We start from the raw sequence: 27,371 nt of genomic DNA, 5'->3' as shown, positions 1-27,371 counted from the left end.
AATCATATAATTTAGCGGGCCCCACCTCCCAAGTTTCTCACGCATCTGCAGCATTCGCAAATAAGCAAATAAGGGTCTCACACTCCAAGATATGGTCATTCTCTTAGGTATGTATTATCAATTATACTAAATATTTAATAAACATAATCTAGCCGTTTAGTTTACTTAAAAGGGCAATGCACTGAAGTTTACTCTCTGTTCAATTTCAGGCGCGCATACCGTTGGAGTCGCGCACGGCAGTTTCTTCAGCAACAGACTCTATAGTTTTTATCTATAATATTTCATATTAAATATAATTAATATGTATATCTCACCATTAAAAGAAACCAACAAATTCGAACCACCCTATCCAAAACCATTATGGCCATTGAAATCGACTCATGGATTATATTTTCTTAAAATTCTGAATAAATAATGGGTATATACTATATCACTCTGCAGTAAGTAGATTAATGATGGGTTTACTATTTTTACATTTATTTATTTAATATTATATGGTACAACATGTAAAAGCAGTGAATTAAGTAAATTAATGATGGGTTTACTAATTTTACATTTATTTACTTAATATTATATGGTATAAGATGTAAAAGCAGTAAAGTAAGGATTAGCTTATTTTATGAGGTTTAATATTTATAAAAGCCAAATAGAATCAAGAAAGTAAAAAATAATGTTAAATTTAATATATAAAAATGATGACGAACACATACAAAGTGGACAATTAAATAAAATAATGTTTTTGACGTGGAAAAAATGTTTTTATAATTTTTTTGGTTAAAAGAAAAAATTATTAATAAATACTAATGCCATATTATAGTTAAAAAAAAAAAAAAAAATATTGATTATTGTTAAGTTTTTTCTTTTTTAAATTATAATTTGAATGAATTATTGTTTTTTTCGAATCATTTAATATGATTTATTATTAAGATAGAAATAAATAGCTTAACTTAAAAAACAAATAAATACAGTAAAGATATTGTATTTATCTCTTTCTTGAATCAGGGAATTCATCATCACAGTAAACTACTTTATAATTTCTAGGAAAGAGATTTTGTATAATTTTTCTATTAAACTTTTCATTTGAAGACAGACTGTTTTGTTTCACACGCCTGTCAAGCATAACTATAGCTGAGAAGAGAATGGTTTGTGGTTTGATTAGCTTCAACTTGGGTGGATTTAAGGTCCTTTGATATTGTAACTCAGTATTCATAGCACATGGTGCAAAGAAAGCACAAGTATTCTTCAGCTATAGTCTCATACATACAGTTACGTGCTTCTTTCCCAACAATGAAACGTGAAAACATGGAATTTATTCTTCTTATTATGGCCACAACCATGCTTATGGTCACGACAAATATCACTTGATTCCGTCTCACGCCAGTGCTTGGTCTAATCTTCTTCCGCAACGTAGATTAAAGGAACCTCAAGATTCTGCCCTTTCTCCTTTCAATGTTAAAGAGTAATTTAGCTGGACAATGCTATACAGAAAGATAAGGTAGAGTCGGAAGTTGTTTCTCGGAGAAGCAAGAAACAAAACATTATGCAAGAGGCTGTTAAATAGCATTAGCTGAGATCTGTATTCACTTCATGGAAAGACTTAATTTTTACTGGCGTTGAAGATGAATGTCTAACAAAATTGAATAAATTATGATCTTTCGTCATTCATCAATTTATACTTGAAATATTAGCCTCACAACTTGAAAAGAGATTCTTCCTAAACTGGAAAAATACTGTAAAAATGCATGAGGAGGTATAATGAAATTTTTTAACACCCTACCGAGAGGACCAAACCATTACCTGTAGGAATTCCTTGAAAGAAGGGCAGACTGCAAATGCATGAGGAGGTATAATGAAAATTTTTAACACCCTACTAAGAGGACCAAACCATTACCTGTAGGGATTCCTTGAAAGAAGGGTGGACTGCAACCACATTCGTGAAAATTGGTAAGGGCCGGTGAAGAACGTTGAAAGTAGTGCAACTTCGGACTGCTCAGCCTTCAATCCATTTAACACTTGAACCTTTAAAAAAAACAGTAAAATACAGTTCTGTGGCAAGGTTTGAACAATAATTTGCTCACCAAAAGCAATGTTCGGTAGAAACATGGAGGGTTGTGCGGTGGGCTCTGTAGTATACACAGCAAAAGGAGCCTCCATGTAATTGTATTAATCTTAGTCGCATAATTGTTGGGGAGTTAGTAACAGCGTGGAGGTATGAATCTTCGCCGCATAGTTGTTAGTTGTTTGGGAGTTAGTAACAGTTTTGAGTAGTTGCTTCGGAGTTAGCAACTGTTTTGAGGTATATCTCAATCTGACGGTAGAAAATAGTTCTATCGTCTAACATAGAAAATCGAGGGTAGAGGGCAGACAACTGTACACCTCAGCAGCTGGGGGTGTTGATTTTAGAGGGAAACGTCTTACGGCGTAATTAAGATCATACCAAAATATCGTTACAAAAATCTACAATCTTTGAATAGTTTCATCTCCTTGGAGAAATTACTTATAGTAGTGCAAAATAATCTTCTCTTTCAGAGCTCAAAATGCTCTGTCTCTCCATAATTTAACTTGCAGTACGCTACAAAAGTACAAATTCACAATAAGAAAAATCACAGAATTTTCCCCAAACACCTCAGATCTGAAGATTTCCCCTCACCTACAACTATAATCCCCTACACAAAAGTGCTTTCAAAGCCTCTAAGTGCAGAGAAGAAGAACCCCCTCCTCATTCTCAAGGCTGTTATTTAGTTACAAAAATGAAAACTAAAAATGGATAATTGTTGAAGTTGTTGTTTTCAATCCTCCATCTTCTTTCTTGTTGGTCCCTTCTCAATTCTCACAATCTGCTATGCTTAATCTCATTGAACATATCTCCTGCCAGAAACTAATCAAAATCCATTAAATTACAATTAGAAATGAAGATAACAAATTAATAAAAATAAATTGTTAAAAAATTCTCTTAAGCCATGATTGCTCAAGTGGATTTTATTAGCCTTTGGATCAATACTAGAGAATGAATTAGTGGTAGCAATTTTCTCGAGCTAATGAAATGCACTCAAACCAAATTAGGAAACCAATTTTTGTTGTAAATTCATCACTTTATCTTCTGCTAATTTTATGGACCATTAAATAGCTAAATCTACTAAATTTAATATTTTCAGATTGTTCTTCTCGGTCTTAGCTTTCTAAACAGCCATCCTAGGCCTCATTTGGCCAAGTAAATCTCCAAATATGTCTTTCTAAAGCCAAGATATCAAAACTACTAAAATTCTAAAAAATGCAAGCCTAGGCCAAAAGTAGGCATTTTTAATTAAAAAATTCAAATCTTAATTAACTACAATTAAAATTAAATAACTATTAATTAATTATAATTAACAAATTAAATATATTATATAGAAATTAATTATAATATTAAAATTAAATTATAATTACACATTATTAATTTAATTAAGTAAACTAATTAAAAATACAAATTAATTTAATTAAAATAAAATAATTTAATTTGATAAAATATTTAAAAAAAAAAGGATGAGAAAACGTGTTATGGTGGAATGGTGGATTGGTGGCCTTTTATTACATGTTCATGGGAGGCATAAGGTGGGATGTGAGTGGGAGTTATAAGGGGAAAGGAGTTATGAGGTGAGGAGGGTGTTCAGGGAGGGGGATTTTTTCTCCCTCATATAAACTACAATCACTTATAACCACGAAAATTATAGCCACTTTGATAATGAGTAAAATTTGTTTTTTAAAATGATCTTTCGAGATTGGGATCTGAGATTTTCGTATATATATATATATATGTATGGTTTTATATAGGATAGTTAGTAAAATAAAATAATAATTATTAATAATAAAATAATAAAAATCAATATTTATATATTAAAATAAATTAATTTAAAAAAATTAAAATAATATATATTTTGTATATTTTTAATTGAGATGATGAAAATCACTAAAATTTTGGATAAGCACCAATTGTAAACCGTGAGTCCAAATGAGATGAAATGAGAACCAATAGAAAGCTAGCAAGAAATCGAACGCAATGATGCAACCATAATGCAAATTTGAAGAAAATAAAAATCTCACGAAAATATTGCACAGTTAACCAAATGAAGGTAGTAAAAGGCGATATAACCAGAACTTATTTAGAGGGTCCCCATTATTATTATGAAGATAATAAGTTAAAAATGGGGGGTTGTGATTTTACCACAACAAGGCATTAGACAAAGATTAACTTATTTTTAATGTATATCATGCTACTAGTTAGCTCATCTATCATACTTACTTGTGCCACAAAGTCCTCTAAAGACCACCCTAGGTACAATGTAACCTTCAAATTGTTTCTTCTGGTGCAAGTGTCATAATCATATTTGGGGAGAGAACCAGGATGGCACCTCTTCAACTCATATTTTCTTATTTTTGTTGTGGGCCCAAACAAATGTTGAACTTGTTTTTAACTTCTAGCATGCTACTGGTTAGCTCATCCATCATTCATACATTGGAATCAAATCCTTCATAGACCACTTGTGGTGCTCAAAATGTTTCTTTTGGTGAAAGTGTTATGATTATTCTTGGGAGAGAACCAATATGATCCCCCCTAAGCTGGTATCTTCTTGACCTATTTGACGATACTCTCAATTACTGATCATATAACTTCCTCTAAACTGGATAAGGATAACATGTAAAAATTCTTGAGTATGACTTTTTTCAATTTGCTTATAAATAAACTATCTCCTTCTTTCTTTTCACCTAAACACATATGTCTCTTCCTACTTATTTTTCTTTGGATTGCATTGTTTGAAAATTTTCAATTGTCCACTACCTAATTCAATCTTATTGTCTTCTTAACCTCTGTATTTATCACTGATTTCCCAGGCTACTTTCTTTCTATCCTCTTCAAACATTGAAAACTTTATGCTTCATGGTGATGGAGAAGACATGAATAGACAAGTTTCTTAGTTCTTCAATTTTCCTATCTATCAAATTGATGTTTTACAAAAAAATGTTGTTTCCCGTATTGAGTCACAACTAGGACATCTTCTAAATTTGGAACATTTGCACCATCACCATCTTTCTTGTTATCTTGTGATTGTTGATATTTACTTGTAATATTCCATGCTTCTTATATTGAGGCAGGGTGATCATGGCAAGGCAGTAGCCTCGCAACAAGAAAAGGACGAACAATATCCATATCCACTTTATGTGAATTTTATTGTTGTTTTTTAAATTGAATTAAGTCCTTTTTTTGATGATAAATTTAGTCCACACTTGATGTTGAAGTCGACAAAGAGATTTGAATGCCTCACACGATGGAGACAAGAATAAAGGATTAGAAAAAACAAAATAGGGATCTTATTGAATTTCTTAAGTGTGAACCTTCCTAGGAGAATCAAGAAAGGTGTAGAGTTTTTATGCAACAAACAAAATGTTTTTGGGTAAGTGTAATGCTTTAAGAATATTTTTCATCATATATATTCCTTTATGAATTTGTGTTTGATAATTGTGTATGATCTGAACAATTTCTTTTTTTCCTTCTATAGGATTATATGGCACCTTCAAATGCCCCTACTCATGAGATTAGTGTTTGTTGCAACAATGCAACACCATCACCACAACATCCTAGTAAGAACCGCATACCCACAAGGTTATTTTTGTCTATGCCTGAGGGTCACACCCCCATGACTTAGACAACTCCACCATCTCATGGGCCCATGAAATTCCCCCTCGAAGTGAGGTTCTAGACAATGCACATGATGGTGGAGATCATCATTTGGGTGATTCTATAGATTTATTTCCTGGATCAAACATGTAAACAAGGGGAAATGTTGGTTACATTTTTGGTGGAAAAGAGCCTTATTCCAATCAAGATACAAAAGATATTTGGTAATTATGAATATATTAATTATTTCATATTACCTAATTGAAATTTTCATCTCTTAAATTATTTTAAATTATTGATCAAATCATTTTGTAGGAAACAATATGTTTTTATAGTTATCTTAATGAGAAGGTTGTAGATATTTTTGGGCCCACCATACACACATGGTGTAATGCTCAACTAAAAATTTAAAAAGCATATTATGGGCTATTTAGAAGGCTTGTTTGGTGATTTCTTCAACAAAAGTAGAGTCACCTCATTGGCTAGAACTTATTTAAAATATGTGAGGGATCAATATAGGGTTCATTTGGCAAAAAACCCTAAGTATAAGCATTCTCCAATGATTCTAGAGTGGGAGTGGAAGAATATACTAGAGGATTCAAAGGAGAAGAGAATGAGAAAAGAGGGAAAGATGCACCTGGTCTAGGAAGGTATATGATATTTTGAATTTAATTAATTGAATATTTTTTTTAGTATACCTAAAAATTGTGATATCTAACCTTTATCAAGCTTTTTGTAGGCTCCCAAACACCTCTAAAGCAACCAAGGAAAGACTTGAAAAATCTAAGTAGCATAAACTTGGTCAGGGAGGTTACATGAAACCAAGAGTACAAATTGTAAGTACTAAAACATTAAATTATATAATTCCTATCATGTTCCAACTATTATTTAATTGCATCCAATAAGAAAATTTATGATTTTATGCAATGCACGGGGTTAAATTCAACACAGGGACCATCGAAGAAGACCTCCAACTTGGTTTCAAGTTTGGATTTCAAGTTATGGTTAAATGTTGACAAATCATGGGGAAACACAATTTTCCCTTTCAATGACATGCTTAATAAAATCAATAGAATTTAATTGTTGATTACTTGAAAAATTTATTCATGTTTGGTTTTTCCCATAAACGAATGTATCTATTTCTTTTAAGCGAGAGACCAACAATACTAGTGAGGCCAATAGTTGACAACATCCCCATGATGGTGGAGTGTAGCTCACCCATGATGGTATTTATGACTATAAAATTAGAACTACCGGTTACAATTATTAATATTCATTTGTAAATAATGTACTTATAATTTTTCTTATTTCAATGGAGGAGAATGTAAATGAGGTTGCTTGAAGAGAAGAGGAAGACATGGCAACCCAACCAATGGATTCATCTCATCCATGAGGTAAATATACATTGTGATGATATTTTTATTAATATTTACTTGAAGATAGTAAACTTATAAATTTTCTTGTTTCAATGGAAAAGCATGTAGATGAGGATGCTCTGTGAGAAGAGGGACATGTCACAACAGAACCAATGGGTTCATCTAGTCCACTAGGTAAAGAAACATTGTAATGATATTTCTATTAATATTTAATTGCGGAAGGTGTACATATAACTTTTCTTATTTCAATGGAAAAACATGTAAATGAGGATGCTTCGCGGGAAGAGGAACTCATTGTAGCCAAAACAATTTTTTCGAATCATCCATCAAGTAAAGAACATTGTAATGATATTTGTAGTAATGAACTACATCTATGAATAATAACTAATGATATTAATCCAACCCTTTTTATTATTATAGTTGATGCCCATTTGTGACATCTTACATGTCCTATAGAGTCCACGACTCAACATCAAATGTATAAGGGCCCAACTACGAAAGGAGATCGAGGTATGGATAAGCCAATAATAAAATATATATAAAGAAAGAAATTGAAAATGAATCAAACTGTATATGTTATGAGATGAATGTATAATGGAAACATATTTGATTGGAAATTGTTTTTTATTATAATTTTATATGTTTTATATGTACAAAAACACATATCTAGAGAGACACATGCTTTGTTACAATTACTTTAAATTTCCATTTTGCTACCTCCTATGAATGATTTCAATTATTTTCCGGTAGATAGATTGGGTATGGGGAATTAAGAGTGATGTGAGGGGTGGCGGAGGGGCTAGATAATACTCCACCTTTGTGTGGTTGGCCCTATTTAGTGGAGAATAAATTATTTCCAAAACAAAGAGAAACACATTTAGGTGTTCCACATTAGTCTCTCTATACTTTGTACATGTTGATATATTTGTTTATTTATTTGATTATTATTTTGTCATATAATATTTTATTCTCTAATTATTTATGTGGGCATTGGTAATGGAAATAAAGGTGGTGTGTACAAGGACAGATGATCTGTACAAAGAAGGAGTAGACATAAGTTTTTATTACATAAATAAAGGTGAATAATACCATCCCGTTTATAGTGGATTCCCCTTATGTTTTCTACAATTGAAGATTATAGGGAGTTTACAATTGTCGATGTTGAGTAGGCATGTAATCTTTAGTCATAATTTTATTTATTTGTTATTTAGATTCTTAAATGGTTTATTCATAATATCACCATTGACTTCATTAATTTGCTTATTGTGGTGAGTATTTTCCATAGAATCAATCCCAGCTTCATGATTCAAGGTGGTGAGTTCACTCTTGGAGATGGAAGCATTAGAGAATCAATCTATGGAAATAATTTGCTGATGAGAACTTCAGACTCAAGCACATAGGACAAGGTATGTTAGTTTACGTTTTCCTTTTATTATGACATCTATCTGTTACTAAACGAGTGCACAGTTACTAATTAATTAATCCCATAACTTCCATGGTGACATTTGGAAACAGATCAGTGTATTTCCTTAGGATTCTTGCAAAATTTCATTTTTTATGTTAGATACCTTTGGGAAAAGTCTCCGTTATTAAATTTAATGATGAACAATATCAAACTTCTTTTCCCCTAGAGAAAACTTTATCAAATGACATTGTAGTCAAATTTTAACATGAAACAATTGACTTAGCCAACAACAAATATCCCCCTTACCAACCCCCTTTATTGCCTTAGAACATTCCTCTTCCAATTTCATAAATGACTCCTCTTGTCATTCATGCATAAGTTTCTATATGCACTAATCCCTCTTGTTTAATTAATTAAGAAATGGTTTTCTTTGGTAACTTGGAATTTTTGCACATTATTAATTAACCAAAAGTGAACAAACCTTCCTGATGTATGTGCTCAAGAATTTGGAAAGTTGTCTCTTTTAAATGTAGTTTCATAAGTGTTGTAGCGGCTACAACACCCCCCAAAAATTTTACCCTATATACTTAAAATTTTTGGTCCCCCTTTGTTTTTGAAATTTTTCAAAAATATACCTATTGCATTATTTAGACAAACCCTTGTAAATGTCCTAATCTTTCAATACTTTGTATTTTTTTCCTAGACCTATATAAAAGTTGGAACTCATATTCATCTTTGAACATCAATTTCAATTCAAGTGTTTGAATCGTTAATATCAGCCTTAAATAACTGTGGAGTGATTTCCCCTATGCCTTACAAGTCTCATGCAATTAAGTTTATTTACAATGGAAAACCAGTTGATCTTACTCATGAAAAAGAGGAGGTTGTGACTATGTTTGTTATCGTGCAAGGACTAGGAATATTGTCACCAAAACATGTAGTCCACGCGAGGTTGGATTTTTCATTGATAGAAAAACAATACACTGCTTACCTATTCAAACAGTGAGGACAATTCCTAGTAATCAACTTCGTTGGAAGGTCATTATGGCATGGTTTGACTCCAAACTATGCCCCAAGGATGATCAATTTGGTATTCAATATCTAAATAAAAATGCAATTAATACCCTCAAGTATCTTTTCAATGTTGGAGCCAAGGTAATGATTGTGGCTCATTTGGTCTCTTTAAAAAACTTAGCAAAAGATCAATATGCACAACTTGTCACAAATTATAAGGTGGAATGAAGTATAAGCAACTAGGAAATGGGTACATTCTTCTTTTGGGGAACCTGTCGTTGTATAGAGAGGAAATTTCTAACTGTATGGATTTTCCAAGGAATATCTCAACAAAGATGGACATTCTTGTTAATGGTTCATTTTATGAGTCTCACAAAATTCTTACATACATTAATGGAGTTGTTTACTTTATTTATGAAGCAACTGTAGATTTCTACCTTACATAGGTGCTAACTTTGTTTGAATTTTTTTTCAGAAACCCAAGTATTATTATTGTCATTCATAAACTCACAGTGCATACCATGGAGATTAGAAAAAATTTAGACATTTTCATTTGCTTATGGTACAACACGAGTAGCCATGCTCCCATCTCTAGACAACTTTAAACAACCATAGTTCTCACAATGCCTTTCTTGGATAATAGACAATCAACTATTAGATGGATCTTGGGGAATTTGTCAATTGATTATCAAGGATCGCCTATGTCACACTTTAGCATGTGTTATTTCTCCTATAAAATAAAATGGTGGAAATCAAAATGTTGAAACATGTTTAATATTTTTAAGAGAAAATATTAAAGGGATAGTTCATGAGGATGAATATTAGATTTCAAATTATCCTCCATGTGATTATGGAAGAGGCAAGAGGCTTGTGCTTGGAACTTCCTTATAATTCGATACCCATCAAACTCATGCTTTCTCATCGAGAAGAAATCATAAATGGTAAAGGCATAAACCATATGCATTAGTATGACTCATATTTAATCTATATAGTCAAGGGGATTCATAAGATAGTTGACTAGAATAAAGTTCTTGAACATCAGAACAAGGATGGTTTTCTCTTCAGTTCTCCTTCTGCAAATGCTTGTGCTTTAATACTATGAGGAAAAACAATTGTCTTAAGTACTTGAGTTCAATGCTACAAAAATTGGGGAATGGAGTGTCAAGTGTTTAACCCATAAGTTTGTATGATATGATCTTGATGATAGATTGACTACATTGATTAGGATTAGCAAGACATTTTAAAATTGAGATATTGCAAAGTTTAGATGATGTCTACAGATGTTGGATGCAGAAAGAAATAAGTAGAGAAGGAAAATCACTAACACCAAACATAGTTAGCACTTCCATTGCTTTCATCCTTTTATGGTTTCATGGGTATGATGTACCTACATTCTATTGAACAAAGTGGAAAAATTGTTACAAGAATGTCAAGTTTATATAAAACATCACAGGTTGTGTTTCCAAGAGAAACAATTTTGGAAGAAATAAAAACTTCCTCTAGGAAATATCTGATCAAAAGAAAATAAAATGGTAGATTCATGATCATAATATTATTATGAAGGATCTTCATGGTGAGGTTGAGTAAGCATTAGGTATTCCATGGTATGCCAGTTTGGAAAGAATACAAAATGGAATATACATTGATCAATGTGGTGTTGATTATACTTGGATTCCAAGACTTCCTGCAAGATACCATGTATTAGAAATGATTTGTTTCTTGGCATTTACAAAAAAATACTACAATATCTAATAAGAAATAGAACAAAAGGATTTGCAGTTGATGGAATCATCTATATTGTTGGTTGTCATTTCTATTATGCCCTGTTATCACAAACATGGGGCTCACCATTTTGAACTAGACAATGAGAAGGAAAGGAGTTCAAGAATGGTCAGTCTTTTGGGATTTAATTTGGATTCTAAAAAGGACACCAAAGAAGTGTTGTCATGTTCAACACTTCTATCTGAATTATCTCTTTCAAATTAGTGGCAATTTGTCTTTAGTTTCTCTGGTCCCAGAAGTGAAATTGGAGCAATACATTCCTAATTTAGAAATGATAACTACCTTCAGAGAGTTACAACAGGATGAGTTGTGCAATGGAAAGAACCAAATATTAAAGTGGAAAAGAAATCAATTTTACATGAGATTTATGAGTAGCAAGGGCAGAGTCCCTGGTATGACAATCTCATACGTCTAGCTAATGACTTAAAGCCACTTATTCAAAGTGGAGTTTGTGGAATTACAAGAAATCCTACAATACTATGAGTAACACATTTTTTGAATTATTTTTCAAAAGGTTATAATATCTTTAGGTGCTTATGATGACCAGTTCAGGAAACTTATCAATCAAAGAAAAGAAGTAGAGGACACTTACTGGGGTTTTGTAATAAAATATATCCAAGATGCGTGTGAATTATTTGAGCCCATTTATGATACAACTAGAGGAGGAAAAGATTTTTTTTGTTCAAGTTTCCCCCAAACTTTCATTTGATACAAAAGGGACTATTGAAGTTGCTAAATGGTTGCATGAAATATTAAATCACCGTAGTGTTTATATTAAGATTCCAACAACAACAAAATGCATTCCATCTATAAAGAAAGTTATTTAACTTGGAATTGATGCCATTATTACTCTTATATTGTCACTTGCATAGTTGTTAAATTGTGAGGGAATACCTGATGGAGGGTTACTCATTTTATTCTTGAGAAATCATCGGATGAATTATAGAATATTGAGATGGAATATTCACTAGAATGTCATTTGATAACATTCTATGTCACACAATTCTATGTTGAGAGCTCTCCTGGAATTATTGAAATGTCTTGTATAAAGGATGAAGAAATATCTCAATGAATGAAGTGACACTCAAAGGTCCATACGAGACTTTTATTTGAGTCGAATCAGGCCATAAGAGAAAATATACAAGTTTTAGATAAAAAATACATGTGATCCGACTCAATGGAATTAGTAGTAGTATCAGATGTTGACAATATCACACCTTCCAAAGGAAAAATTACAAAGAGATCAAAATGACTACATATGGAAAGAATTCTACAATGGATGTGATAGAGGATATGGATGATCTTCCATTAGTTCCATCAATGAATGCAAGTCGTTGTAGTTCAGGTGTTGAAAGGTTAAGGGATATGAATAATCCTATTGAAAATTACCCTTCAAAACTAGTTGGTGTACACAGAGTTCAATGGGATTTCATGCAAAAGGTGGATGAGATTGTGGTGAAATTAGGAAATTTTGTTAGCACTTCATTGAAATGACACCAAATTTGATGCCTCTTGAAATAATAGGGAATATAGATGTTTTTGGATTGGTAGTGATGTGAAAATATTTCAGTTTGATGGAGCGAAAAAGCCATGGTTAAAAAAAGTTAAAGGCGGTGTACACCCCAAGATGAATAAATTTGGTGGGATTACCTCTCTCCAATAATAGATCTTCTATTGAGACAACCAAATGCATAGTAATTCTAGATAATGAAAAACTCTATAAAGCATTCAATAAAATAGGGTGTGGTTTGTATATATCTACAATACGGACATGTGTGTATCCTAGGACTTCTATTTTGAACTCTTTTAGCTACGAAAGCTACAATATGGCTAGAGACTTCCCTGTACCTTTAGAAAAAACATCAATTTGGACCACTGATTTGTAAGATCATATCATGTTAAATGGTGGTGATTGGATTCCATGAATGAATCCAACATATAAATTATAATTTATCTATGCAAATGTCTATTCTCAACTATTGGTCAATAGTTCAGAGCATTTATAGATTGCATATGTTAAAAGGTGCACAAGCAATTTGGGATTCCACAAATTCGAGAGTAGGGATGTAATAGTTAAATAATTCAATGGAAGTCTATATTTGGTCATTTGTTGAAGAGGCTTACAAGCAAGTGGGTGAGTCACAATTTCATTGGAGGTTGCAATTATGCGTCTTAGAGCAGTGGTCAAGAGCAAGTGTATCGGGTCATAACAATCTGCAAGAGCTAGTCCTTTTCAAAGATGGTGGCATCTTAGAATTGGAATTAGAGATGTTAGGAAAGATTGATCAGGAAATGAAAGAATTCTGCACCTTTAAGAGAAATGTTGATAAAATAGAAGAGAGGTTGAAAATATGGAGCTTAAGATAGAAAATTAGAAGCCCGTAATATATGATCATTTGAATCACATTTCAAAGTGCGGGAAAGGCTCCAGAACATTATTGAGAAAATTATGTTCAACAACCCATACATGCTTTTATGAATTTGAATGTCCAACAACAATCTTGGTTTCTCCAAGCACATAGAAATTCAATCAAATCCTCTTTGGAAACCTCATGTTTTTTCCTTTTTCATATGGTAAATATTATTTTGTTATAATTATGAAATGGAAAATTACCATTGAAGTCATGTAGGAGTCAATATGAATTGTAAAAGTCATGAGCGAAAGGTCATGAGGTGGTTGAAAGTTCAACGGGAAGGTGAAGAGTCACTTTCCCATTTGTATAAGTGTGTCCTCGTGCCTCTAAAGTAGGAGCTTTTAGCACTTGAGAGGCTCTTAACATAGATATTGTTGTTAGCACTTAGGTAGCTCTAAGCACTCTTACTCTTGGCAATTTTAGACTAAGTTGTGGTGAGGTTAGGGATTTATTTTAGAGATGATATGAGTAGCCCACCTTACACTATTTGATTTTGATGGACTTGTAGTACATCTACTTGAAATTATAGCATTATCAATGAGAATCTCTTCACTCTTGGCATAGATTCTCGTGCACCTCATGGTGGTTGTAATGGCTATCTAATACTTCTATTGTGTGTTTGTGTGTTTTCTTTCACATGATTTGTATGTTTATGAACTAATTTGTGGCTTATAACTTGTATACTTTCTTATGAATCTTTTCTCTTTCATTCCACGCATTACACTAGTTAGTAGTTGTGAATTACTTTGCAATTAGTTTCTAGTGCTCTTTTACTCTTATATGTCTTAGATGGTTTTAGCTTATCGATTTCTCTTGAGATGTACTTGATATTATTGTTGTGTTGCTATGATTTTGTACTTTGTATTATAAACTTATTATTTGTGGCCTGATTCATCCTCATTCTTTAGGTATTTCACATTCACCTCACATTACATAGCTTCATTCAAGACCCAAAAGAAAAGACACAAACATGGTGGCAGCCGAGCCTAGTACCCACCACCTATGGGTAGTGTATATGGGAGAAAAATTTTCTAAAGCATAGTTTTTTGTTGTTTCAAGCTTGTATAAAAATGAAAACTATTTAGACTTCATTTTGGTTATTATTTTCAAGAATTGTTAAACTCATGAAAATCCCAATCTTCTTTTGCTATCTTTTCATGTTTGTAAAACGTAGATGAAAATGTCGATCTATTTTTGTCTTTTCCTGATTGTTAATTAAATTGAAAGTCAGTGATCTGAGTAAAATTTTATCTTTTTTTTGGGATTTTAAATTTATGAAAAAGAGAAACCCTCGAGTTACCTTTAAGATCTTCTTTGACTCTTGAAACATGAAAATATTTATGAGTATGCTTGTTTATTTTGAACTCGTTAAAGTAAACGAAAAAAACATCTGCTTCATATAAGTTTACCCCTTTTCGGATCATGTGTACTATTTACAAAAAAGGTATACTTTGACCAATGATAGTCAAAACAGTTCTCTCCTACATTATTTTACCCTTTTCTGAGCTTGAGAGACTAAATTTACGAAAAAGGAAATTTTTTAGTATACTTACGAAAAAGGAGCTTAGCTTTCTCCAGCTCGTTAAACTTCTACGTTTAAAGAACTAGATCAATTTTTATTTTTTTTCGAACTCTTTAAATATGAAAACAACATCGAGTTACTCCTCCATTGGACTTGTGAAACATAAACATGGAAAAAATCGTCCATCATGATGAGATCGAACCAATCCTTCCTAGGGTTCATTAAAAATACTTAGAAGGATTCATTCGAAGGATGAACTTAAAGGATAAGCATATGTTATCCTCCTTAAGATTTTTTAAAAATAAATAGGTAATTGACAGTCAGGGTGAAAAAATTTAGTGTAACATATTTTCCCCTAAAGTGCAAAGCCATAAAAGATGTTTGATGACTAAAAGTTATTTATCATGTCAAAGGTTCAAATCAGAGACCAATTGGTTGAAGACCTCAAACAAACAATCAAGGATTACCATATCATTATTTGATATAAACATCACTAAGGTAGACATTCCCATACTCAGAGTACAAGTATCTCAAAGAATTAGTATGGAAATACATCTGAAGATCCATGTCAATAGAAGACATAGTATGGATGCAAACATCAATGGATCTATGTTTACAATCATGAATATTTAATAACTCCATGCAGTTTGGATTGATGAAACTAGATCCATGGTCTTTATCTCCACCTCTTGATGTATGAATCTAACCATGCAAGTAAATGTATTAAAGTCAAACATGCTAGAAACCACCTGATTACCAGTCAATGATGTGAACCGTTAACAAGTATGAGAGAAACCACCAACAATAAAAATGGTTCTCAAGATACCTCCAGTACAATTTATGAAGTGTGAAAAGATATTTTGAAGTTGAACACTAATATAATCATTCGATCGAAGTTCAATGATGAGACCTATCGTCCAAGGTGAGAAAACTACCATTAAGGCATCTAGGCTTCAAGGTATTGAAGAAGGTTTCTATATCAACTTCCTAGATAATGAGTTGAAGTCGATATGAAGTGATCCATCACAGGAGGGCCCAAGGCACGAAACTCATGTCAAGTTTTGAAGAACAAATTTGGAGTGGTTCAATAATGAATCAGGAATGGCCGATGTGATTGAAGGCTATGAATTGCAAGGTAATTTTAATTGAGGTTGAACTTCTCTTGAACATATTGATGGCACAAAATTTTGACTTGGCAGCATTTGACTCAAACATAAGGCCCAAAACCAATCTTAAGACTTTCAATAAGGTGTGGTCAATTGAGATACAAATAAATTTCCTAGCTCAGACACAAAGGTGATGGAGTTTCATGTTCAAGAGCGACATACTACCTTCTAACAATACAAAATCAAATGTTTCTTCCTAATTTTCTGCCACAATTACTAGCAAGTACCTTCAAATGAATCCTTCCAAGTATTTTTAATGAATCCTAGGAATGAGTGGTTCGATCTCATCATGATGGAAAAGTATTTCACTGTTTATGTTTTACGAGTCCAGTGGAGGAGTAACTCGATGTCATTTTCATATTTAAAGAGTTTGAAAAAGACACAAAAAGAAAACTCATCCAGTTATTTCAACGTAGAACTTTAACGAGCCCAGAGAAAGCTAAGCTCGATGTTTTTCAGTTTTAGGGAGTCAAAAGAAAACATAAGTAAACTCCAAAATGTGTAAATTTAGTCTCTTAAGCCCGGAAAAGGGTAAAATAATGTAGGAGAGAACTATTGTGACTATGATTTGTCAAAGTATACCTTTTTTGGAAATGGTCCACATGATCCAAAAAAAGGTTAAACTTATATGAAGCAGATGTTTTTTCGTTTACTTTAATGAGTTCGAAATAAACAAGAATACTCGGTAACCTTTTCATGTTTCGAGAGTCAAGAAAGAGCTTAAAGGTAACTCCAGGGTTTCGCTTTTTCATAAATTTAAGAGCTCAAAAAAGTGATGAAAGTTTACTCATATCACCAACTTTAAATGTAATTAACAAGAAGGAAAATACGAAAAGAACTCAAAATTTCATGTACATTTTATGAGCATGAAAAGATAACAAAATAAGCTCGGGGTTTTCATGAGTTTAATGAGTCTTGAAAATAATAACCAAAATGGACTCTAAATAGTTTTCATTTTTATACAAGCTTGAAATAGAGAAAAACTATGCTCGAGAGTGGTTCCATTTTTACACAAGCTTGAAACAGAGAAAAACTATGCTTGAGAGTGGTTTCATTTTTACACAAGCTTGAAACAGAGAAAAACTATGCTTGAGAGTGGTTTCATTTTTACACAATCTTGAAATAGAGAGAAACTATGCTTGAGATAATTTTCAATGCCCCCAAGCAGAACTTGCATTGGTACATGCCCCCCCAATCTTCATTTGATCTGCCTAAGTAGACTATTGGTTACTAATAGGAAAATGAATTGAAGGTTCATTCACGATATTAGATGAAATACTTGACTTAATTAGGGGAGTATTTGTTTCATTTTTTAAGGAGCTTGACACCGAAAAAGAGCTATGCTCATGGTCGCTGTTTGATTTTTTAAAGAGGTTGACACAGTAAAATAATTATCCTCATGGGATCTGTTTCATTTTTTAATGAGGTTGACACAGTAAAAGAACTATCCACATAGGAATTGTTTCACTTTTTAACGAGCTTGACGCAGTAAAAGAAATATCCTCATGGGGACTTGTTCATGGCTTCCATTTAGAAGAAACACATGCCAAGGAACACTTCCTGATCATGGCTTCCAAAGGGCCTTCATTAGAAGGAATAATAGTTCTCTAGAAGGAACACATGTTAAGGGAATCAATGTGGATAATAAAATTGAGCTCAAATGTCCCTATTGAAAGGTAGACCATGTCAATTACTAGATCTGAGTCAAAATAATTTGAGCAAACAGTGAGAGGCTCACTTGCATCGATAACTGAAAACATGGGAATTGTTACCACATAATTAACCCGTGGTGGGGTGGATACCACTTGCATATAAAGAACATTCAGGGGTGTCAGATGGTTGGTAGTTGAATAAATACCAACGAATGAAATTTGGTCAATAGTCACAATGTTTCCATTGTGAGGGAAAGACATCACACCAAAGAGTGTTGATACAATAACTTTCATGGCACATACATAGTCTTGCCCAAGGTGAAAATTAAAATCCAAGGGGCCTTGGACTACGATGAGATCAATACAGACAGTTTTACCTTCCAAGGTAATAGGAAACTTAGGAAGGATCCCTAAAGGTTCACTAATGGTTCAGTTAAAAGTTAATAGATTCTATGTAACGGGCACAAGCTGAGGGGGACCCAAAGCTTGCCAAGAAGTTGAGGATAAAATACTAACAAAAGTGCCTTCACCTACATTTTTACAACGCACATTATTACCATAAGCCTTCACAATGATTTGGAAAGAAGTGGAATAAGGAAGACAAGATTTTGTCAGTCTACTCCAAACAAAGGAAATAATCTCAGTACTTGGAGGGGGTTCCATGGAAACTGGTGAAATGCCCCCTAGTGTAGAAGAATCTGAGGTAACAAGAAGAATCGAAGTGGTACTAATTTCATTCTCTAAATGAAGAGTGGGATCAAATGAATGTGAAATCGAGTCGACCACTTGGTCAACTAATGTTTCATCAACCTAAGTGATATGTGTTTCACTCTCCAATGGATGAGTGGGATTGACTGTACTTGGAATTATATCAAACACTTCGTGAACTGACGGTAGGTTGGGAGAAAGTTTACGGTAACTAGTTGGAGGTTGTTACTGTGAAACAGTGAGTTTTTACAACCTTTTTGATACTTCATCCATATGAAGGAAAAGGTGGCTATGATGAATCCCATTTCATAACCTACAAGGAAACCTAACTTTACCCTTTTTCCCAGGAACTTGACAATCACTGGTCAATGGATCAATACTAAGTTGATAAGAATTTTTAAACCGCACTTCTAACACCTTTAAAATACCAGGACAATCAATAACAAGCTGGTCACCCTTAAATCTTGCAAGGTAATTTGGGCTTGTGACATATTTTTTACGTTTCCTCAACATTTTCCATACTCTAAGCAATGGTTGGTTGGTTGACTTATTTATTATCTTGCTTCTTCTTATTCTTCTTTTACTCTTTCTTCTTCTTCTAAGCAACCTAGTTACTAGCATCAAGGTTTTTACCAAGCAAAGAAGAAGAAAGGGAGGAAGAAATTTTGGGCAAAGAACGAAGAGGGTCAAGAAACGGTTGGTTTCGTTCAGATGGAGAACTTGGTTGAGGCGGAACAATTTGGGTATTTGGGACTAAATAAGTTGAAAACAACCACATTGGTAAACCTATCGTCAATCCAGATAGTAACAACATAGCCATATAAGGAGGACCAACATTTCCAAAGCAAGGAAAAGGACTGGGATTCCCATTAAAAGGGGGTTGATTGGTAAATTCTGGAATTGTTGCCATTAGATTCAACTTCAATAAATTTTATTAAGAATTTATATAATATTAACTATTCAAATTCACAATCCACACCTAAGGTCTACATAAAGTAAAACAAGAAAATAAAACACACTAATAAATCTGAGTAAAACCATGCAAACAACCTTTTCACAGTGAAATCACTAGTTGGTGATGAAATCCAACGTCACAGAGATCAACGTGAAAAGTGGATAGAGATAGACTAGGTGGGATCAGTTACATTGATAACCTTCTTAATGGCCATGATTTGGTGCAAGTAACTTCACTTATGCCATCTCGAATGAAGAATACCCTCCAAAAAGGTCCAAGTGAGTCTAGTCAACGTCTGCTCCAGGTATAGAAGCAACTCTCCCCCCCCCCCCTTCCTTCACCTTGGGTAAAAGCCCTAAGATAGTGGTCTCTAATATTACCACATACAACAATTTAACCTAAGGGGACAATTACAGATCGGACGTACATGCAAGAGCAGATTAACAAAGCTCAATCCCCTTGAAGGTTCCTCAACATGGCCAATATGAGGTTTACAATTCAAGTGATTCTGAAGCACCTTTGAGCACCATTTTTAATGCATGAAAATCACGCTACCATAACCAATGAAGCAGGTTCAATCACTTTACTGGGTCTGATATTATCTTGTCCTTAACTCCCTTGTAAGACGAGCTTCCCATAGTCAAACTGAAATAGATGGATTTACTCCCTACCACAAGATTATATTGTTTGTTTGCAACTTTGAAAGGTTAACTCACTTTCCTATTCCAAAGCCATACAATCTGAATTAATGTAGGTGTCATGAGCCCTAGAAATATAAAAAATTATAATTTATTTTATTAGCATTGTTATTTACTCAGTAGGTTGATGGATATGAAATCGGTGGTGTTATAACCTGACTCAAAATTGAATGCAATCGAATATGATAATGTAATATTTTCACTTCAATGAATCCTAACTAAAGTAAGGAGAGAAGTTCCATTCACTTCCAACAATGAAAGAATTGATAAATAAGAGAAAACATAAAAAATTCTCTAATTCACTAATTTTCAACAGGAAAATACTAATGCAAATCAATTCCAAACAATTTTTTCATTTTTATGTTTAAAACAAGCATAAAAACATGCAAATTCAAATCATGACTATCTTTCAATGAGAGAAACCAGATTTTCAATTGATGAAATAACTCCTTACAAGGGACATAAATGAATATATGATAAGATTCATTGATAGAAAAGAGACTAACACAACCACACAAAATTGAAAGACTCCTTTTTGATAGATAAACAAGCCAACAAAAACTCAAAACCCTAAATTGTAAAGATAAGTGATTTTTCTCAAAGATACAATCAAAGACATTGATTGTTGGTACCATTTCATTTCCATCTTTTTCTTCTAGAAATCCATCATTTGTCTATCTTTTTCTCCCATAAACCCCTCATAGTCCATTGAAATTGATTAATCAAAGCATTATAGTTGTTAATTTACATTAAATTTAATTTGTGAATTTTTATGTTAAAAATTAGGAATTTTCAACAAAAATTACAGGATGTCATGACTTCCTGTAAATGGTTTATAATGTGACACGTGGCATGGCAGGAAAGTCAAAAAAAAGGATAGGAACGTGATCTGGAATGTACATACATGGTGAAAGATCTATTCAACAACGAATCTAAAGCTCCTGGATACATGGTCAACGCTGGTCAAACCCAGCCTTTTTGGTCACAAAAGCAGCAAAAAGCTAGAGTTTCCCAAACTGATTTCGTTTTGCCTTGGAAATCAGTTAAGATTAGAAAAGACAAAAATCACTCTTTTGTAAAAGCAGAAACATATGCATAATGTATGTACATTCGATTTAGAGGGAAAGTTAGTGAACATAGGATAAGAGACAAGCAGATAAAAGACTGCATATTGTATTGTCCAGAACGATTATTATTCCTGTGTATTGTTTCCAGAACATTGCTCTTGCATGTGATTTCGACTTCCAAAACTTAATTACAGTCATCGTTTTACCCTTATAGTGCTTATGCGTTAATATTTTCATCGCTTGAAGTTTCTTAAGTGTGCCAGTGAAGCGTGGATGGGCCCTACGTGGAATTGGTATACTTTTATTTTCATTTCCATAGCGTTTTCGAATCTGAATACTGTGAATAGCGTTTATTGTTATTTTCTTTCCTGTGAATTTATTGATTTGATTAGAAGTTCTTGCAAATAATATTCATGGTGATAGCTTGAGAAGTCGATTGCTAGATCATTGAACAATATCTTGTAAAAGATTTGATCGACCATTAGATTTCAAAGTATCTCTGTGGACTCTGTTTTCATGCATTTAAAATTTTAGTGTGTTTAAAAAAGCTTTTGATTTTCATGAATGCTTAGTGTGTTAGCTGGAAAGAGCTTTTGTGGATAATATCCTCGTAAGAGGGTTGAAAACTCAACCTAGCAACACATTGTTTCTTTAGAACAGTTAGATAAATTAGATGATCTGAGTGTTAAGGTGTGAGAGGAAACATATTTCAACCTCCTGTAAAAGAGTGCTATAGCCTGTCACAGTGAACACTTAGTTAGGTAGATAAGATCCTTTTAGGTCTATAGACTTTAGACACGTGCCTCTAAGTTTACCTACCTTGGTTGATATTAAATCTAGTCTAATCTAGCACCCTAGATTGGCCACTACATTTTGGTGTCGTTGCCGGGGATGCGCAGTTAGAGGATTTCAAAAAAAACAAAATATAAAAAAATTAAAATAGACAAAAACACAACAGAGATTTGATTTTAATTATCATTTTAGAAGTCATGTTTACTTATGCCTAGATCTAGAGATAATAAAGGTAGATTCATAAAAACCCCCCATCCAAAAACTAACTTACCATCAGGAGCAGACCCTTAAGGAAAAGTTGAACACACAACACCAACTGAGGAAGTCACCATACAAAAATTAGAGGATAAACATAAATCAGGGCAAACACTCACACTCATCGAGAGGCAAATTTTATTAGCACATGAATCACAGAAGAAACATTTCCCTAAATCCTCTATAAAAAGAGAAAGCAACATAGTAACTCAACAATCTTTCCTTGAACTTCTCTTTGAAACAAGTGACACTGAACAAGAAATTAAATCAATAGAGGAACCTATCAAAATGGCTGAAGAAGGACATGGATCAGAAAGAGGACCACCAAATCAAGGTCAGGAGGATGAGTCAACCATTAAATTTCCTATTCAAGAACCAGAAGAGGATGACGAAATAAAAATGAAAAACATACCTCCATCTGTGCTACCAAACTTTTATGGCATGGCTTCAGAAGACCCAGATTCATTCTTGTTTAAGTTTGACATTGTATGTCGAACATATGGTTACACAAATGATGCCCATAGGCTTAGACTCTTCCCATCAACATTAAAAGCATCAGCATTAATATGATTCATGGGGCTTGGTGAGCATGCAATAACTGATTGGGATGGCATGAGAAGAATATTCCTAAAGAAATACCAACCTTATTGTAGATCGAAAGATCCAAAGATGATATCTTTAGGATGAACCAACAAGAGGATCAAAATTTAGAGGAGTACTTAGAGCGGTTTGTTTACAATTTACAAAAATCAAAACACAAAACCATGCCTCTTGATCTGATTCGAACAATATTTTTGAAGGGCATTCGAGAGGAATACTTAGATGATCTTAATTTGATAGGAAAAGGTGATATTTCCACTTTACCTTTTGAAGAAATTGCTGAGTTATGTGAAAAGTATTCTAGGAGCAAAACCAAAATTGGAAAAAGAACCATATCATCCAAAGCCACAAAATCTGCTTCAGCAAGTGTCACAAGAGCTGAAATAGGAAACCTGTTACAGGAATTCAAAACAGATCTATTGAGTACCTTAGGAACTCAAATTAACACTCTCAAAGCTAAGAAAAGACAAGAAGAGGAAGATCAAATGATGGCTGTCTTTTGTCCAAAATGCCGGGGGTTTTTTTTGTTGCAAAAATGAAAGCGAAAAACACCTAAAAATTGTAAATATATCATAAAAACCTCTAAGTACTGATCAAACCAAAGAAGACCTGAAAAATCCCTAAATTTTCAACTTTTCAAAAATACCTAAATCCCAAGTGGAGTCACCAATTTTTTATAATGGACTAATCCTTCTTACAGACAAGAAGGATCTCCCTAGATTTCCAAAAATACCTAGTAACAAACATCAAAAGAATTGCTACCTTTCCTTAGCCTATAACTAAAACATGAAACATATAGTACTCAAAGAATCAATTACCTATTAGCAATGTGCTTGTAGAATTCCTTTCAATGGTTTCCACAACCAGGTTTTCCATGATGCCTTAGAGGATTTCCTAATGATTTCAATAGTTTCTCCATGATGCTCCAAAAGAGATATGCATAGTCAAAAACATTCAAAGGGATCAAAGAATCTCACATATAAAATCAAAGGTAAATGAAATCCCTAACTTAACATACAACATATAGTTGAATCAATAATCAATTATAAACCATGTGAGTGATCAAGTAATCTCGCAAATAACATCAAAATAGATGCAATTAGGAAAGAAAAACTACTTTGTATTAAATTCAAAGGAGAAAAATCTTACAACCTAGTTGCCTTGATGTCACAAGCCTCTTCCAATGGTCTTCATTCCTTCCCTTGATGACAAGCTATTCAGACCCAAAATCAGTAGCATAAGTTTACAAATCCAAGTCTCCCCCCTTCCTCTAGTCTTATGCTTAATTTATAGGCAAGAGGATGAGATTTCTAGTTCCTCTTCTCAAGGGATATGATGCTTAAGAGGAAGAGATTAGTTCCATGAACCAAGGGCTAAGGCATAGGTATGTAGTAGTTAGAGGTTTCTAATTTGGATAATTTTCCTCCATCCAAGCTTCTAGAACTTGATTTTTTATTTTTATTTGCATGAATATGATTGCAAAGTTTATAGTGGAAGACAGTGCGCATAATTGCACAGGCCACAATGGTAGAAGCTGCACATGCATATGTAATGGCTAGGCAAATTGCACAGATGCTCAAAAATGGTTTTTAAATAGTGCAACCCAAAATTCCTTTTTACCCTGGTATTGTTTTACTTAAAGATTCATAAGGGATTCACTTGAGACACTCATCGGATGGTGAGAGATATGAATTGACAGTCATGGTGACAAAATTTAGTGTAACAAGAGGTCTCCTTGACTAAGTGAACCCCTCCCACGCATTGGAATATCCTTGAATCCATTCCTCCCAAAGGATTAGGCACCAATCCTCCATAGGTGATGACCTAAATGCATATTTTTCTCACCTTTCTCTCTTTCTTTCTAGGCCTAGCTTCCATAGGTGACCTAAGGCATATTTTTTCTCACAATTCAACCATCAAAAAAAAATTGTCTCTTTCCCTCTACTGCATTGTTGTGTCTCCTAGGAGCCCTCCAAATTTGAAGCAATTCTAACGATGGGATCTCTAGATATTCCAAGCCCTAGCTCTAAGATCATTTCTTGCCCTTAGTTTCCCTTGGCTAGTGACCTCATAGGGATCATTGCATCAAAATATTTGAAAAATTCTCCTTTGATCTCCTTCTCCCACTCAATTAGGTGAAGCACACCACTAATTGATCAACTCCACCCACTTGACTTAATTTTGGGTACACTTGGTCCCATGTGGTCCCACAACTTTTGGAAGATAATTTTATAAAGACCATTTGGAAAACAAGTTTCACAAGGGTTTCTAAAACTAGGTTCCTCCTTGATAAGTCTCATTTTCAAACCCCAGACCTTGAAACTCCCTTGGCCCTTCTTAGAGATCCTAACACCTTGCTTCTCAAGCAAGCAAACCATAAAATCGAGTCTCTCTCATGAATAGGCCTTAGGAATCACTCCTCATATCTTAATTGATTCATCCATACAATGATTCTCTTTATTACTGGGTCTCCTCCCATTGGTGAAAGTATGTAAAGGGCAGGGAGCCTTAGCTGAGGTGATAGTGGACTATCGCTCCATTATTTCCCTCTACCTAGTAGTGGCCATTTTAGGATCCCCTCCTAGGACCCCTGCTAGTTTGAGCGATAACAGATCCCAAATAACAGATGGGATTCCTATTCCAAACAATGTGAAGTCTAACTTGGACTTCACATTAGGGAGATATCCTTACTGTTGGTGTTTGTATTTCACCCTGTCATTAGTTTTGGCACTAGAAGGAGGGCCAGATGACAAGTTGACCCTGTGGAGAACACATCTTAAATGTTTATTTTAAAATGGCTCCTTCCCAAATATCCTCTTGGGGTTGTTTTTATGAAAGAGTAGATATCACAATCCCCATCAAGATAGTTAATCTCTTGCCAAAAAATAAGTTTGATGACAAGGGTGAAATATTTGCATTTAAACATATCCCTCAATTTCTTCAAAATTGTGTTTCTAATCATGTGTGTCATCAAGATGTCATATGCATAATTTTCATTCTTACATTTAAAGGTCGTGTCAAATCCTGATGTGAAACATTTCCAGCTACATCTATCCATTTAATTTTCACTCTTACATTTAAAGGTCGCGTCAAATCCTGATGTGAAACATTTCCAGCTACATCTATCCATTTAAATCTGAAATAAATATGGACAATCAATTACCAGATGACTCTAATGATCCATAAATTATTGATGAGCAACAAATTATACCTACTTTTTCATTCCAGCTTTTCTCTCTTTTTCACATGTGATTCAAGGGGAATCTAAGGCCTCAGATGGGCAAGTTTTAACCTTTAAATTTTCTTTTCCCCCTCCATCTTCATCATCTAATGAAACAAGTTCTTCTGCAATAAAGAAATATTTGTTATCAATGACCAAGGTAATGAAGAAATTTTAAACGAAGAGGAACAATTTATTTTTTTTTTTCAAAAATTGTGATATATTCCTCAAAAGTGGGACAAGATAAAATTGAAATCAGTAAACCATGTCTTCCCTATCATTCTCATGAGATTCAAAATGATGGTGTTAATCCTCCATTAGAAACTATCTCTAAATCTCCTCATGATATCCTCTTACCTTTACCTCCTTGCAATGACCAAGACACTCTCTTGGATAAAAATGAATGTTAAAATGATTCCATAGAGAATAAAATAAAAGTTGATCTGTTGATTCCTTAGAAAGAATTAAACATGCAATATCTTGGATTGAAATTAGACCTTATTATAGTAGAGTTTCCCATGGGGATTGAGGTTGCTTCATGAGATTCTTTCCATTATATTTCATCCTTAGCTCATTAGTCCTTGTATCCTAATTTGTTTGATCAACATGGTACATAAGAAATCATTTCAGATACTCTAGGTTTTCATTCTATTGAATTGGATTGCAATTAGATATAAGGTAGTAAGGTCTTACATATGGAAAAGGAAAGAATTCAAACTATTACTCTTCTTTTTTTCAGTTTGCAACCCTCAACATGGGAAGGAGATAATTCCACCACTTATGCCATTCATGAAATCCCTCTAGTTGATTCATCTCCTTTTATGATTGTAACCACCCCTCCAAAATTTACCCAGTTTCATTAGCTTGTCAGGGTAAACATGAGAGGAGAAGCTACTATGCAATGACCTGACCTCCTAGGTTCCATTAAGGAAGTGGGGCTAACCACGGAAGAGAAACTATCATCTCATGACATTCTACAAGGGCTACATGTCACTCAAAGGTTGAGTAACCACCCCAGGTGGTCAAAACATGAGTTGGACACCCTTTTCTCTAACATGGGTTCCCACCCACTCCATAGCATGGGATCCATGC

At 33.6% G+C, this 27,371-nt stretch overlaps 1 pseudogene; it reads left to right on the top strand.

Moving 5' to 3' along the window:
- Positions 1–9,694: 9,694 nt before the first annotated feature.
- The window catches only part of LOC149175915 (copalyl diphosphate synthase 2-like), a 30,151-nt pseudogene continuing 12,474 nt past the window's right edge, over positions 9,695–27,371 (top strand).

Source organism: Pinus tabuliformis, chromosome 4_1 (genome assembly GCF_031772625.1).
Source record: "Pinus tabuliformis cultivar Carrire ecotype Pingquan chromosome 4_1, CPIR1, whole genome shotgun sequence".
NCBI classification, from domain to species: domain Eukaryota; kingdom Viridiplantae; phylum Streptophyta; class Pinopsida; order Pinales; family Pinaceae; genus Pinus; species Pinus tabuliformis.
This window is presented reverse-complemented; position numbering and strand designations above follow the sequence as displayed.